This window comes from Myotis nattereri, assembly GCF_964212035.1.
Source record: "Myotis nattereri genome assembly, chromosome: 6".
Taxonomy (NCBI): Eukaryota; Metazoa; Chordata; class Mammalia; order Chiroptera; family Vespertilionidae; genus Myotis; species Myotis nattereri.
In genome coordinates this window covers 91739483-91757308 of record NC_138081.1, presented here as the reverse complement: position 1 = coordinate 91757308, position 17826 = coordinate 91739483, and the positions used below count along the sequence as shown (strand labels likewise).

The following is a 17826-nucleotide window of genomic DNA, read 5'->3' as shown; positions in this document are numbered from 1 at the left end:
ATTGAGTCAGGACTAAATAAGGCATATCCATACACACACAAAAATCTGGTATAAATGAAATATATTATAATAAAAATATAAACAAATTTCTAAAGGCAACCAAAGATTTTTATCAGGATGAGGTTGAGGAATGTCATAGAAAAAGTTGCATTTAAGCTTGTTTTGGAGGATCTGGAAAGCAGAGATGGACACTCTAGGGCAGCGGTTCTCAACCTGTGGGTCGCGACCCCTTTGGCAGTAGAACGACCCTTTCACAGGGGTCGCCTAAGACCATCCTGCATACCAGATATTTACATGACGATTCATCACAGTAGCAACATGACAGTTATGAAGTAGCAACAAAAATAATTTTGTGGTTGGGTCACAACATGAGGAACTGTATTTAAAGGGCCAGGAGGTTGAGAACCACTGCTCTATAGGGGGAGAGATTGGTGAGGGAAAAGACAGAAAAAGGGAAACAGAGTGAGTCCGCCAGAACAGGAAGTCGTACCGCTGGGAGGGACCTAGAGTGTGAGGAGGACAAAGGAGCATCGCTAAACCAGCACGAGGGGCGGGCTGCCGCGAAGTGCCGAAGCGCAGGGTCTGGTCAGCTGCTCAGCGTTGCCCTGTGTAATCGATTACTGACAGTAAACTGAAAAATTCCCTTTCAAGTATAAATCGGAGGAGATCCGAGGCACTTCCAACACAACACGTCTTCCATTAGCGTGGGTCTGCCTTCTAGAGAGAGAAGGGGCCAACTTCCTGTCAGGGCCAGGGCTGTGCCTGCCCCTTCCCCAGGCTTATCTTCAGGAAGCCCAGAAAGAAACAGCCTTGAAGGGATTTGCTTCCCCACAAAGTTTGGTCTCTTTTCACCAAATGTAAGTTTGCAGATGGGAGTATTTCTTACACACGAGTGTCCTGGGCCATGCATGTCGTGACAGGAAGCCTGAGAGATGCTCAAGGACAGTGGTGGACAAAGGGCAGAAAGAGTAACGACAGAAGAAAGCCAGCCTTCACTAACCTCCACCTCCTATTAGCTACCTGTCACTGACCTGCCTTAACCTTACTTACTGACTGAATGCCAAGTGCTGTGGTGGAGACAGAGAGGGAATCAAACAGGGACTCAACCTTGGAAGTGTCTAATCTAGTCATCATCAGACCCATGTTCTGGGTCAGTCCCTCAGGTAGAACTCATGGGAAGCAGAAGTAACCAGAAGGTAGAAGGCCAGCAAAGAGACTTGTCTAAGAGTCTGGGACTGTGGGGATTGAACAATAGCAATGTGTCTAGAAAGAGGGGAACTGTAATAATAGGAGGGGAATAAAGAATAAATTAACTTAAAATTAGGGAAAACGATTCGGTATTTTTTAAAAGAAACGCCAGATAAGGAGGAAAAGTGCCACTGACAACGAAGCAGAGAACGGGATTGGAACAGTGGGGAGAGACAATGAATTTAGTTCAATTTCATTGAGCCCCAGCATCCTGAAATGGCACAAAATGTCTAAGGAGTTTGTAGCTCACAGTGGAAACAGGCTAAGAAAGTCAGCAGAGCTGCCCCACTGCTGTCTAGGGGAACTGTCTGCTGCAAGAGAAGAGGTAAGTGGGAGGGAAAGTCACTTCCTGCTAACTCAACATTGTAGTGCTATTGTTGACAAGGCTGGCTCCTTCCTGCACAGAATCCCACCACAGCCACTGGCACTGCAAATGGCAAAATTACTGCCCACCACTGTGCTGCCTGAGTCTGCTGGAATAGTTAGATGAGGGGAGACATGGAGAAATCTGTGTGTGTTTGTGTGTGTGTGCGCACGTGCACACACACACACACTTACACACATTCCCCATTCTCTTGCATGGGCTCATGCCTGCTGTGTATCTGAATAGCTCATTTAAAAAAAAAAACATTTCAAAGCATCTTGAAATATAGAATTTCATTTTGTTTCTTCCTTCCACATGAAAATAAACTCTGGTTTTTTATGATAGTTTTATACGAGCTTGACTGTAGACCCACACACTAATTATGTAGAATAATAAAGTTCATGAGTCTGTATAAATATTAAATCTTATTTAAAATAAATCATAGGGGCTCTGGTTTAAGAAGAGGAACAGAGCATGCCCATGTGCGCTGGTAGATAACAGATGGGATGGACTGACACACAAATTAGAGGAGAGGAAACCACAACCCAGCACACCAGAGGAACCTGGGTTCTTCCAAGAAGCCAAAACTGCACACACACAAAGCACATTGGAGTGATTATCAGGGTTTTTTGTTAAAGAACTGCATTCAGAACAGCTTGGAAAACTGTGCCTTTTGCCTTCTCCCTCAATAAACCTGGGCCTGAGCTTTTCTTGCTAAAAATGTGGGTGATCTGAATGAAAAAGCTTCCTACCAAGAATTTTGATGCCAGAGAGAGATGAAGAAACTCTAGATCTCAACTGTAGGCAGAACAAAAAGAAGAAATAAGTCAAGGAGGCAGCTCTGACCAGAACCTCACACCGAGGAAGTCTTCTTTAGCATGACCTGGCACCAGCCCATCCCCTTGAATACTTCCACCCATCAGCCTGGAGGTTTGCTGGAGGAAAAATGATCTATCCGCTGACCCAGAACCACATAGGGTGGCCCAGGAAAGAAACAGATTCCCACAACCACAGTAGAATCACTGATCAGCTGCCTGGTCCAACCTTGACTCATGTTAATAAATGTGAATACTACAAACAGACCACAGTGGGCCACACGGATGTGTGAGGATAACCGAGAGCAAGAAAGAGAAGACAAAAGATGACTCAACAGAACTAATGAGCCAGGAAAAAACAAAATAGAAATCATTCTGGGGCTAGAAGAGTCCTTTAAAGCTTCTCTGCTCTCAAAGAGATCTATATCCATAAAACAGGAGAAGACTGGAAGGAAAAGGGAGTACAATGGGATTGGATCCCTCACCCCACCCCCCACCCCCAACTGCAGCCTTTATTTTTCCCACCACACTCTAAATACAGAAATACAAAACAAGACTAAAACTGGGTGATCTGAAGGGAAAACGTCCCTGCCAGGAATTTTGATGCCAGAAGGAGACTGAGAATGCAATGACAATAGGAAATAGATTAGAGCATTGTTGACCCCACTACAAACAGTGTCAGCAAAATGAAGCTAGACCTTGGGGGTGCTGATGAGGGTAATGATTCTGGGCATCTAAGATACTTGAGGAAGACAGTAACAAAATGTTTGCCCCATCACATTCTGCACTTATTTTACTCATAATCAGCTATGGATAAGTGCATTCTTTCTAGGTATGGTGGGATGTAAAAGTAGGGTGGTATGTTTTTTTTTTAAAGTAGAATAAAAACAACAAATTCTTAAAAATTAAAAATATGGTTCCCAAAATTGAAAACTAAACATTCAACAAATATAATAATAAAGTTGACATGACTGAAGATCTAAGAAGTGGTGTCTTTATGTGCAAAAGTACTCTAAATGTAGTAGAAAAAGAAAAAGACAAAATATAAAATAATCTCAAAGACATGGAAGGCAGAGATAGGGAATCCAATATCTATCAAAGATTTTCAAGAAGGAGAGAATAGAGACAATAAGGGGAAGAAGAAAACTAAAACATAATGGAAGAAAAATTTGCCAAGCTGAAGAATGATGAGACTTTAATGGAAAGGCCTACTGAAGACCTACAGGATTAAACAAAAGAAACATGACAAGAGACATGATAGAGAAGTCTTATCATTCAGAGGATAAATAATAGAAGAAAAAGCCAGGTGACCTCAAAGAAATAAGACACATCAGAATTTCTCATTAGCAGCCACTAATTCTAAAACACAGTAAGGTAGTATCTCCAAAGTTCTGAGGGAAGGGGGGGAAATCATTCAAATCTAGAATTTGATTCTTAGTCAAACTATTAGCAGATATAAGGGCAAACTTTTGGGACATATGAGAGATGGGAACATTTAGACCCATTTAGGAAAATTACCCAAGGTTATTCTTCAATCAAAAGAAAAAAATCCAAGAAAGATTAATCTAAAATAAAAGTCCTCTATGCTTCATAATTATTCTTTGAGCTTCATTGTGTAATTCTAGTAACTAGTATTTTACACACTATTATTGTGCATGCTAGTTGTTTAATCAACTTTATATAAAACATGAATACATTTTATAACTATAGAATAGTAACTATAAATCTTAACAATCTTAAAGCAATAAGATAGCAAAAAAAATTAAAAGGTGGAAGAAATAAGTAATCAATTTGCACACACATATATTTAAACAAATAAAACTGTTTAAAAACCATAGCAGTTTAGAAAATTTCTTAGAGATATACATCATGGCTTGGAAAGACAGTTGCAGTAGATTATGTGAAAAACAGCAAGTTTCAGATCAGATGATATATGATTCCAATTGTATAAAAGTAAATTATGTGTCATGTGGCATGGCTGGGTGTGGCTCAGTGGGTGAGCGTCGACCCATAAACCAGAGGTTAGGTTTCAATTCCCGGTCAGGGCACATGCCTGGGTTGCCTGCTCAAACCCCAATCAATGATTCTCTCTCATCATTGATGTTTCTAACCCTCCTTCCCTCTTCCTTCCTCTCTCTGAAATTAAAAAAACATTTATTTTTTTAAAAATTATGTGTATATGTGAACATGCTTAGAATATATCTAGAGAGATTCATGAAACTCTTCAACAATATTTATCTACTGGGGAGTAGTGTTAAAGAACTAAAACAACATCGTTTTGCTTCTTAATTTGTAAATTTCATTATCAATTAGATTTTTTTAACAAGCCTGTATTTACCACAAAATTAAGAAAATAGAGACTATGATCTATTACTCCTAAACAATGAGAGTCCAGTCTCTACATCTTTATAAAAAGTCCTGCAACAGTGTATGATTTACTTCCTAGGTTGACTTTTAACAGAGTGCTTGCCAAAACAACATTTATCTCTAAATGGAGGTACCAATTATACACTATCAAGCATCTTAACAATTTCATAATTAATGAGCTACTCTCTTTATGATAGGAAAAAAACTAAACTGTATTGTAAAGGAATTGTCTTTGCAGATTATTTGCCCTACTCTCTAGATTCTTAACCTGAATTAACACACCCAGTGGTTTAATGGGTTGGGGGTTGAAAGAGAATGTGTCTAATTTATTTCATATTCATTTCCAAACAAGCTATAAATGGCTAGAGGACCCTGCCTGCATCATAATGAGTGGAATCAAGAGAACATCATAAAACTAGAGACTATCAGGTGCCACAACTATGATTTCTGAAAATCCAAACTCAGGGTCTGCCTGGAAAGAACATGGCAATATGCTGATTTCAAAATCTGTCTTGAACCAAAGGAATTATGATAACATTTTATGTTCAGTATTATACCAATTGGCTGGGGTGGGCACAAGGGTAGCAGAAATGGAATTAGTGCTAATTCAACTAAAAATGCCTCAAAAGAACCTTGAACAAATAACCACCATGAGTTACTCTAAATATCACTCAACTGTAATGAGTTACCCTAAAAAACATTCACGACAAAAGGATTCTCTGCATTGACTAATTCAGAATTCTCCACAGGTTCTATTTGCTTAACCTCACCTAGGTTATTGGCTACTAAGTCACGTGGTAAAAAATATAGTTTAAACTTAAAGTAGTTATGAAAATCACTTATTTATACACAGAAGAGCAAAAAATGGACAAAATATGTTATCACGGTCAATTGTTATGCAAATGAGAATCTGGTTAATTGGATCCCTTATACCACTTTGAGGATCATAAAAGCAGCAACATAAGGATGTGTGAGGCTCCCAAGCTGGAGCTGAGAGACGTTTCAGGATGTCTTCGACAATATTTTGAGAAAAGCAGCATTATTAACACGGGAATAGAGTCGCTCAAGTAGAGCTGAAGGACAACTTTCATTGGAAAGCATACTTTTGACATTTGTGGGGTGGTTTTTTTTAATGGATGTTTCTTCACTTTACTGTCAGATTCAATGTAGGAAAGCAAGCATTTAAAACTTAAAGTTTACTCTGAGGATGAAAAGCATCATCAGGTAGAGGCACTTTGGGCACATAATACTATACTTGGAACTTACAGCATTTTTGAACCTGAAAACAGAAACCAAAAGGATTGGGAAACCCTGTGGCCAGTGCCTCTGCTGTGGGACCAGTCCTAAGAGAACTCCTCCAGCAGGAAGTGGTAGCTGCGCAGCCTGCTCCAGAGAGAGGTATCTCTAAAGGAAAGGTGGAGAGTGCTGTAGTCAGAGGGGGGAACTTCTAAAAGGAAATCATGTTTCTTTTATGTCTTGTAGAAGTGACTAAAATTCAGCTTCCAATATAGTTTCATCTTTTTGAGGATAATACAAGGGGTTGAGGGCAGAAAAGAGTATTAGTGAGAACCAAGGCAATTGCCCCTCAGAAACCCACAATCGCTCAGAGGGATCAAGTACCACACAGGCAATGGCTATGATGTCAGAGCGATGATGTTCCAGGTACTGTTCTAGTCACTGGGGATACAACAGTAAACATACTGATTAAAATGTCTGCCCCAAAGAACTTAAAGTCTTCTGGCTTCGTGGATTTTCAAACATTTGAAAACATAGCTCATACATGTGTAGGACATATACTTCAATGTTTTGTGCTCATATGAAGTAGTGAACAGCTTATATTAATGCAAGTATCCTAATCAAGGGCAATCATTATCTCTTGGGGGCAAAACTTAGTTCTGGAGGATCAAAAAAGCTTATATATTTCATGGTTTGTGGTCTTCCAAAGTTCAAGCTACCAGATAAAATCTTATCCTTGGTATTTAATTATTCTCACCAAATTGAATTAAATTAAAATTTTCTACTGGGAGGCAGTAATAAAAAAAATGTTGAGACACATTGTGATATTGTGCCAAGACTCACCACCCATGTTCCAGGAATACCCCAGCCCAACTTTGCTAGCGCGGAGGGTTGCAAGTCCCTCAAAAGCTGGTCACTAAACAGGAACCACCCACAGCACAGCACTGCCATGGGGAACCGTCTGAGAAAAGATAAGCTCAGGAGAGAGGGTAGAGACTAGAAAAGAGGCTATGATTATTTAGCCTAAGAAACATTTTTTACAAAAAGGAAAACTCATGAGAAATCAGCATTTGACTTCATTGGTGGGTGGGAAAAGGTGTGCGCCGCACCAGTGATTCCTAACAATTAAGAGTTTATGCTTTCACAGATGATTAAGTGATCTTTCACTAAGGTTGATTAATGGAGCGATTCAAACAAAGATGGAAGCAACAAGCCAAGCTCTACACCCAAGAGGGCGAGGGTTGAAGAGGGGGCATTTCCTGCTGAACATTTCAGTCCCAAGATGACCAGTTTAGACCTTGGGGGGGCGGGGGGTTACATTGACTTACTTAGATGAATGATTCTGGAGCTCGTGAGAGACACCAGTCTGGGCCCACAGCCCTGCTCACTCTCTGCTCCACCCCATTCCACTCTTCTTGCTAAAGGAGCATCCCCTACAGAACATGGAAATTCTCTAACTACACACACATACTCTCTCTCTCTCTCTCTCTCTCTCTCTCTCTCTTACACACACACACACACACACACACACACACACTCACTCACTCACTCACATACACACATACCTTGCAGCAAATTTGAACACTTAATAAATAGTGCCTTTTTCCCCAATATGGATTTTGATTGAGTTTTGTTTTCTGGGGTTCTGATTCTTTTTTAAAATGATGATCTTTTTATGATATATGTTGGCATTCGTTAAGTCAGAATATTCATTCAAGAGGGTATCCAATTCTCAAATTATGATTTGAAGCTTACTATTGTAGTAGAGACTCTTATTTGTCCACCAAATTTCTATTCAACTGTTATTATTATTAATAGAACTCAGATTCTATATTAGGTAGAAAGTACAAAGATTATAGACTTTATTTCCCAGCGTCCCTTGCAGCCAGATGGAGCCAGTTCTGACCTTGGAGATATAAGAGAAAGTGCTGAGTAAGGATCTTTACAGGAAGCTGCTGCGTCAGCAAAGGGTGTCTCTACTGACTTTCCCTTCTTCCACTTCCCTGTGGCCTGTAGTGCAGCTTCAACTACTGAAGCTCCTGTAGCCACACTGGACCAGGAGTTGACCTTGAGAATGGAAACCTTGGGCTAGGATAGGGGACAGAAAGTCAGGAGTTCGGGTCATTTTGACTGTGGAGCTGCTCTACTGCTATACAAATTTATTTCATGTGAGAGAAAAAGCTTTGCCTTGTTTAAACCACTATTTGGGGGTTTGTGGTTATATGTAGTTGATGCTAGTCCTAAAATAGTTATATTCATAATCGGATTTTTTCACAATAGATACTATTTCTTTCTTTCTTTCTTTTTTGTTAATCCTCACCAGAGGATATTTTTCTTTTGATTTTTAGAAAGAGTGGGGGGGTGGGGAGAGGAGAGAGAGAAAGAGAGAGAGAGAGAGAAATCGGTGTGAGAGAGACACATCAATTGGTTGCCTCCTGCACGCACCTGGCTGAGGATCAAGCCTGCAACCAAGGTACGTGCCCTTGACCAGAATCAAACCCGGGACCCTTCAGTCTGTGGGCCAAGCACTCTATCCACTGAGCCAAACCTGCTAGCGCCAGATACTATTTCTTATATTCTTTCCTATTTCATTAAAATATTTGATGTATAAATACTTTAAGCTTACAGAATAGCTCAAAACATTTAAATGTGGCCAAAATCTCAAGTTTTTATTTACTTAGAAAAATTGACCAGAGTTGATATTCTGATATAAAATCAGAAATGATTTTTCTTAATTGTAATAACATATAAAAACAAAAGCAAAGAAACAACAATCAAATTTCAATTAGTTTTGAAGGCCAATAACTATGGAAGAAATCGAAGCATTAATCAAAAAGCTTCCAGCAAACAAATTTCAATTAGTTTTGGTTAGTGGCAATAAGATTATTTGAGAAAAAAAGGCATAAAAGCATAAAGACAGATCACATAACACAAATAAAGAGAAACACATGTGCTGAATGTGCATTTTAAAAAGTGATTTTTAGCCTAATTTTGCAAAATGCCAGGTTACATAATGGTCTTAAAAGTAAGACTCAAGTTAATTATGTCAATAACTTCAAACTAAAAGTGTATTAAACCGAATACAAAACAAATAATATTAGCCAATATTTATTGAATGCTTACTACGGCCAAGGTTGTCCAAAGACAGGTCATGTTCTTAAATCATTGTAATATACAGAGCTTCTTGATATCTATGTCATATGGCAGGAGAGGGAGAGGAGAGGTTTTATTAAAAACTCAATGATAAAATAGCACAACTCTTTAAAAAATGTGCAATCACTTCTTTAGCTTATTTTAAGAGCTTCCTACAGGAAAGTGTTCTGGAATTGAACATTTCCCTGATACTAAACTATTCTACTATTAACTTCTCTCTGTCTCCATTTACTCATCCACAAAAGGGGACAGAAAGGCACTCAGCTGAGTCAATAGAGGTAAAATGCTCACCGCAGAGTCTGACATAGTTAGCTACTGCCTGTCAAATGGGTAAACCATAACTGCTCTCCCTCTTTTCTGGTGAGAACTAGGGTAGTACAATGGAAGTCCCTTGAAGGCAGGGATTCTGCCAGTTTTGTTCCTCAGTATATTCCCACACATGGATCAGTACTTCACATGTAGGAAGAACTCATTAAATAACTGTTAAATAATCAAACTCTTTGTACTCTTAATAACAAGGATTATAAGAGCCCAAGGTATAACCTGTTTCTATTTCATTATTCCACCCCACTTCATCTTCTTGCAATATGTTTACATTTATATTCCTATCTAAAAATCAAATTTAAAGTTTTGGATAAGAGAAAAGGCCTCTGAATTTAGTCATCTTATCTATTACTTTTTTTTTTGCCATGTGTTGCCTAGTTCCTTTTCATATTTCTTACACAAAATATTGTACTCATTCTTTTATTATGGTAAAATATACATAACATAGAATTACCCTTTTAACCATGTTTAAATGTACAATTCAATAGCAATAAATATATTTATATTGTTGTTCAACCATCACTACTCTCCATTTCCAGAATACACATCCTTTTAAAAAATGTGGCTTCTCGGGTAGATCTTTAAGTTCCAATTATTAAAAACAAGACAAATCGGAAATTGGTTAACTAGGTTAATAATAACCATTGTTCCAGTTTTCACAATCACTTATATACTAAAGATTTTTTTAAACGTTATTTTCTGACAAGCCAATCAACAAGTATTGGAGGGGGGAAAGTGTAAAAGTTTGGGGGTTTTTTTGCATATTAGGGAACAGCAAGCACATACTTTGAGAAAACAAAAACTCAAAATAGCTGAATCAAAGGCAGTACCATTCAATTTTGGGAAAAGAGAGAAGGGAAGCCTGATATTTCCATTTTTTGTCCCATTAATGTTGAATGGTAAATCACTCTTATTAGCACTAACATTTTAAATCTTAGAAATAAGAAGCAAAAGTACATGAGACTTGATACACACATACACATACACATACACACACACACATACACACACACAGAGAGAACAGGCTAATCACATTATATATTCATTAATATAGATCAGGCAAATTTTATAACTTGAGAATAAATTACTAATTTTCTTTTTTATTTCAGAATTGGGAAGAATAATCAAACATAATCAATGGGTCATACCTATCATTCTATATAAAAGCTCTCACTAGGTAGTAAACTCAGAAGGTTGACTGTATAAGAAGTCTTAACAACACTTCTGTAGGATGCTGCTCAGTGAAAGGAGTTAAAACAGCTGTGCAGCCATCTGTACATGAACAACATTGGAGCCACACCCCCTACTGTACAGCAAGATGAATTCAAACGGATCAAAGATATAAATGAAAAAGAGGAATCAATTAAAATGCCAGATGAAAACACTCCTCGGTGAGTTAATTTTTTTTTTATAAGGTATTGCCAGGTAGATGTGTGGAACTGCTGAAGTTCTAAATCAACTTCAAGGCCAGAAGTTCAGTGAACCACTTGGGCGGGCAAAGGAGAGAATACCCAGGAGTAAATGATTAGCCAAGCCTGTGCTAGGTAAGCCAAACATTCCTCTTTAAATCAAAAGCTCCTGATTTCTTTTGCCTCGAAATTACAACACTTTTTATTTGGGGTATAATTTGTATTCATTTCCTAGGGCTGTCATACAAAGTGCAAACACTGGGTGCTTTAACACAACAGAAATGTGTTCTCTCTCAGTTCTGGAGGCCAGAGTCTGAGATCAGGGTGCCGCAGACCCATGCTCTCTCGGAAGGCTCTAGGGAGGCACCTTCCTTCTCTCCTCCAGCTCCTGGTGTTCGAAAGCAATCCTTATCTTTGGCTTAGAGATGGGTCACTCCATCCCATGGCCATCTTCTCCCTGAGTCATCACATTGTCTTCCCTCTGGGTGTGTCTCTTTGTGTCCAAATTTCCCCTTTTTATAAGGATTAGGTTCCACCTTAATGACCTCATTTGAACCTGCTTACCCCTATAAAGACCTTATGTCCAAATAAGAATACATTCTGAAGTACTAGGGTTAGGATTCCAACACATTTGGAGGGGGCTCACAATTCAACCCACTTCAACACACTTCAATAGTAATATGTCTGTTTAACACATATGTAGCTACAAAATCGCTGGCATTCTCCATGCCAAATTCCCCACGAAAGTAGCAGAGCCACAGGCCAACGTTCCCCACGGGTTGCCCTGGGGACACCCAGCACCACACACTGTCCACTGCACTCATGCTAAACAGGCAGATTCTGGGGCCCAAACCGGACTCACTGAAACAGACCGGGGGGGGGGGGGGGGGGTGGGCAGGGCAAAGAATCCTAGGTGGGGCATTTTTCTCAAATACCCTTAAGATTAGAAAAGAATTAGTAGCCTTCAGGCCAAGAAGCATCTATAGGGCTTCAAAGTTTTGTGGGAAAGAAAAATCAAGGATGTATCTCATTCCTTGGGTTCCAACCAGAGCTTCCCCAGGAGCAGTAAAAGCCAGGCAGCGGTGACTTGGAAATGGAACACCCCAAAGACACTCTGCATTGCCAGCTCAGAGGGCTTGCCACCAGTGATGTAGGGTAACTCTACCCCAGTCTCAAGGCTCTTATTATAAAACGGAGGCAAATTCTAAACTGCAAATCTGACCCTTAAACATATGCATCTGTCATCTCTTCAGGATGCCCCCCCCCCCCCCCCCCGTGCTCTCAGATCACATTCTCTTTCATCACCGTACCGCATTGAAACAGGCTGGGACACCACAACAGCCTGAGAGCAGGGTTCGCCGGGCTCATTACAGGTTGGGAGTCAGAGTACTGGGTAGGCTTGCCAAGTCCCTGAAATCTGCAGGGACCTCCCAGAATAGAACGTGTCCCTTGAAGACGCTCCCAATTCCCACATTGAGGAGTTGTGCCCTCTCTCTGGCCCCTTGTCCCTACCCATTCTAAGTTTTAAATTCCACTTGCTAAGTGAAACTAACTTGCTGCAAGGCAGCTAAAACCTTTTAAAGTCCTCAGAACTCAAGTTCCATACATGCCTCTGGATATTGCTCTGCTCCTCACAAAAGAAAGGTTGGAAAGAGCCTCCCTAGGACAACTGCTGGAGAGGTCAGAACAGCAGGTAGGTAAAAAGAGAGGTAAAAGAGGGTAACACTGCAGCCTTGAAGATTACTTTTTCTGTATGGAAAAATTGAGTTCTAATAGGGCTCAGAGATATCTTAACATCAGAAGTTTCAAAAGTCACCCTTCATTCATTCATTCATTCATTCTTTCATTCATTCATTCATTCAACAAGCATTTCCTATGCTTGGCTCACTGCTAATTTGAATAATGGGGATGAGTATTAGAGTCAGGAAGCTAATCACTGCATTCCTGGGGAACATGGGAGCAGAAGAAGCCTTGAGCCCAGGAATGGGGAAGACAAATTTGCATCCTCAGAGACAATGCAAGAAGCTTCTGAGCAACCTGAGCTCGAGCATAAGAGGAGGCACGTCCAGCCAAAAGGGATCCTCTCCTCCTGGGGGCAAAACTGAACAAGGAAGGAAACCAAAGTAACATAGTGGGGAGTCGGGGTAAAGAAAGGGGCTCTAGGGACATAGGCAGGAGAAGGGAAGGGGAGAAAGACCATCTCATTTGCCACTAAAAGATGAGGAAATAGTTAAAGTAGCACACTTCCCATGGCAATGAGCTCAACTGTCATTTGCCATTTCTCCCTCGTCCTAGGCCAGCGGCTGCAGCATACCCTTCCGGATCTGTACCCAGTGCCAATGAGGCTATCAAACTCCTACTTCTCTGTTTTTAAAAGGCAATATAGAGCCCGGGCTAGATGTTTATCGAAATATGTACTAAAATATATAGACCTTGAGCACAAACTTGAAGTATGAAATTGACTTTGAGGTATGTACAAATATGGTGATTTTGGGGAAAGACATAATTTTTCATAAGTCAAAGTAATGTTTTTGTGACAATTTATACTTCTGAGAGATAAAAAAAAAAAAAGCAAATGTACTTTCATTGCCACTGAAACTAACAACCAGCCAGTTAATGATACAATTGAGTGTGATGCAGAAATTAAAAATATAACAACTTTTGTTATATATTCTTCCTCTTTTTACATTCACCTAAATGATGCTGATTTATTGATGAGTTTCACCATGTATACTTTAATAATAAATTACAATGTAAGACTCTAACTCTTTGAGAACTAAGTCCCCATTAATGGATAGATTATGTATTTTGCACACCCTCAACTACTAGGAGCTATGAAAAGCAAAGAAGGCAACTTGCACAATCACAAAGATTTGAAAGATAACTAAGAGCTTGGGCCAAGTGGACTGATTAGGTTTACTTCTTACATGAGAAGACTTCATCAAGACTAGCAGTGGCTCTTTTATCTAATATGCAGAAACCAAACCAACACAGAGAGTCAAAGATGAAGAAACAAAGACATATGTTCCAAACAAAAAAACAAGGCAAAACTCCAAAAGTGATTTACATGACAAAGAGTTCAAAATAATGGTTATAAATATGTTCACCAAAGTCAAGAGAACAATGAATGAACAAAGTGAAAATTTCACTAAAGAGCTATTGAGAGCATATCAAACACATCAAGAGCTGAAGATTACAATTAGTAAACTGAAAAAGTTGAAGAGAAGTGTTCAATATCAGACTAGATCAAATAGAAAAAAAGGATCAGTAAACTCAAAGACAGAGTAGTGGAATTCATCCAAATCAGAGGAACAAAAAAAAGAAGAAGAAGAATAGAAGTGAGTTAAAAGAGCTTAAGGGATTTATGAGACACCATCAAACAAACAAATATTTATATTACAGAGTCCCAGAAGGAGAAGAGAGATAAGCCTATTCAAAGAAAAATGAGTGAAAACTTTGAAATCTAGGAAAGGAAACACATCCAGATCCAGGGGGCCCAAAGAGTTCCAAAAAAGATGAATCCAAAGTGACCTGCATTGAGACTCATTATGATTAAATTGTCAAAAGTTAAAAACAAGGACATCATCTTAAAAGCATCAAGAGAAAAGCAACTTGTTACTAAAATTACTAGCAGATTCTTCATTAGAAACTACAGACTGGAAGGGAGTGGAATAATATATTCAAAGCACTGAAAGAAAAAAATAAGCCAATCAAGAATACCCTACCTGCAAAAGTATCCTTCAGAATTGAAGGAGGATAAAAAGTTTCCCAGGCAAACGATGCTGAAGGAATGTTTAACAAGGCCAGCCTTACAAGAAATGCTAAAGTGAGTTTTTTAAGCTGAAAAGAAAGAATGCTAATTAGTAACAGGAAAACATATGAAAATATAAAGCTCACTGGTAAAGGTAAATGTATAGTTAAATTCAGCATACTCTACTGTTGTCATTGTGATGGGGAAACCACTTATAAAAGTGGAGCAGATGTAACTAAAAGGCATATATAAAATATTCCATCCAACAGCAGTGGAATATACAATCTTCTGTAGCACACAGGGAACCTTCTACAAAACGTTGGTAAGGAAACAGAAGAGACAAAATGCATATTATCAAAAAGATAAGAGATAACCAGTGTTGGTGAGGATTTGGGAAAAGGTAACCTTGTACACTGTTGGTAGGAATGTGACCTGATGCCACTATAGAAAAGAGTATAGAGGTTCCTCAAAAATTAAAAATAGAATTACCATGTTACTCAGAAATCCCACTTATGGGTATATATCCAAAGGAAATGAAAATGAGATATCAAAAAGATATCTGCATTCCCATGTTCGTTGCAGCATATTCACAATATCCAAGACATGGAAACAAACAGTGTCCATCAATGAGTGAGTGGATAAGGAAGATATGGTATATACACACATCCAGTGGAATATTATTCAGCCATGAAAAAGAAGGAAATCCTCCCATTTGTGACAACATAGATGGGCCTTGAGGGCATTATATGGAGTGACATAATCCAGAGAAAGATAAATACTGCATGGTATCACTTATATGTAAAATCTTTTTTAAAAAGCCCAACTTATAGAAACAGAATGTAGAAACATGGTTGCCAGGGATTTAAGGATGGGGCACATAGAGGGCTATTGGTAAAAGAGTACAAATTTTCAGCTGTAAGATGAAAGCAGGCTGAGGATCTAATGCAAAACATCATGAATATAGGTGATAACCCTGTAGAATATCATTGAAATTTATCAGAAGAGTAGAACTTAACTGTTCTCACACACACACACAAAAGAATAAATGGGTTAATTACCTAGATGGGGGAATCCTTTTTCAAGGATTTCAAATGGGAGGAGTTACACTCTCAATATCTCACAATTTTGTCAGTTATACCTCGATATAGCTGAATTTTTCCAGAACAAAGTTAATTCACAATTTCTGTCATCTTGATAGACATTCTGAGGATTATCCAAATGTCTTTTGCAGGTTTTTATATCATATGCTAATTCCAGGTTCTTCTAGAATTCACTTTCTTACTACTCTTTTTACTAATGATATTTTCTATTCCTTCTGTTTGAAATTACTATTATTATTCTCAAACTATTATGATATAAATGTAATATTGTCTATATTAGAGTTCGAATGTGAGCTATTTTTTAAATGACAGATGGTATCTGAATATAAGCTTTTCAAAATGTGCTTTTTCAATTTTTCTAAAAAGCTTGACAATCATCTTCAATTTTTTTCAGAATACATTTTTTTCTCATTTTTCATCCTTTTAAAATTAATAACTATTTTTATTCTGCTTGGTCATGCAAATAGGCTTTGATTTACAACAGCTGTAATCTTATAGTACACATGCACACATATACACTTATTCATATAACTTCTTTTTCCCTTCATAATTTTTTAAACCATTAAATAACAAGATATAGTTTGGCCTAAGGTTTTCAAAATTATTCCAGTCTTTTAAGCTAATATAATTAAGTTATAGAGTGGTTTTGCGACACATCTCATTACTATAAATTTGCTTTGTTCTAGGTTTAACAATGAGATTGCTAAGCATGGACATAATATTTTCCTCCCCTTTATTTCTGTCTCCATTTAATTTTTAAATTCAGAAGATTATTGTCATGAATTCTTTATCCACTAGTAATGTGTCTGAATTTAATTTCAGTTGTTCCAAATACCTTTCAAATTTTTATAATTATAAAAATGTCATCATGGAAATCAACTGATAACTATTAGCATGTGTATTTGAGTTCAGCAGTGCTCTGGAACTTATACTGCTAAGAGTTCATGAGGGAAAATATATACCTATAGTACAATAAAGTTTAATAGCAACGAAAGTTGGATCTCATGGATATGGCCATTATTATTATTCCTTAATTATTTTCTTCTCCCAAAGTATATAAAAAGGCAAGGACAAATATTAAGATAAAATCTATAACCACATTATATTTAGATTCCAATATTTGCTTATTATAGATCTGCTTCACATGAGAATGCTAAAGTAAGTAGGTGCTCAATAAAATTCTTTTTTTTAATCCTCACCCGAGGATATTTTTTCCATTGATTCTAGAGAGAGTGGGGAGGAGAGGGAGAGACATAGAGAAACACCAATGTGAGAGAGACACATCAATTGATTGCCTCCAGCAAGCCCCTCACCAGGGCCAGGAGCATGCAACCGAGGTTCATGCCCTTGATCAGAATTGAACCCAGGACCCTTCAGTCAGCAGGTCAATGCTCTATCCACTGAGCCAAACTGGCTAGGCCTCAATAAAACTCTTAATTCAAAGGTGGCTGAGAGTTTTTATTCGCCATTAGGACTGACCCTAGATATCAAAATATGCCTGTTAATCCCCACACTTCTATATAGTCCAGACTCTACCACCTACATGGGTGCCCTCTATCAAGTTTGGATCACAACATTGCTGGCTGCTTATTCAAAGAACCACATGTTAATATGTTAATATATGCAAGTACATAAAATACTCTCTAAGGCCAGATGTCTGTTCACTTGGCCTATATCAGATCAGTGAACTCTAAAACGCAGTACAAAACTCCACATTTATTTAGTTTAATCAAAAGCATCCCATGCTTCAGAGGTAATAATTGATTTCATCAATTCAAAGAAACCAAACGAGACAATCTGTCTAAATCCATTACTGATTTGACCTATCTGCCCAGGAAAAAGATTTAACTTCCTCTTGCCTTGACTCATCTACGTTAGCTCCTGAATGTTGGGCCATGGAGGATGTGTAGTCATGTTTCCTTAATAACTAGAGTTCTCCCTGAACAAGAGCAGCAGTCAAGGTTCAGAGCAACACCAGCTCTGAGGGAGTCAGCTGAAGGACCAATGTCACTCAGCCACTGCATCTTCCTGCAGGCTCCTCCCAGGAGCAGGGTGAGAA

General features: G+C 38.5%; 1 protein-coding gene across 1 annotated transcript in view; it reads right to left on the bottom strand.

The window, feature by feature from the left end:
• Positions 1-17826, bottom strand: part of ESR1 (estrogen receptor 1) — a 210954-nt gene that overhangs the window by 97458 nt on the left and 95670 nt on the right. The gene's annotated exons all lie outside the window — the stretch shown is intronic.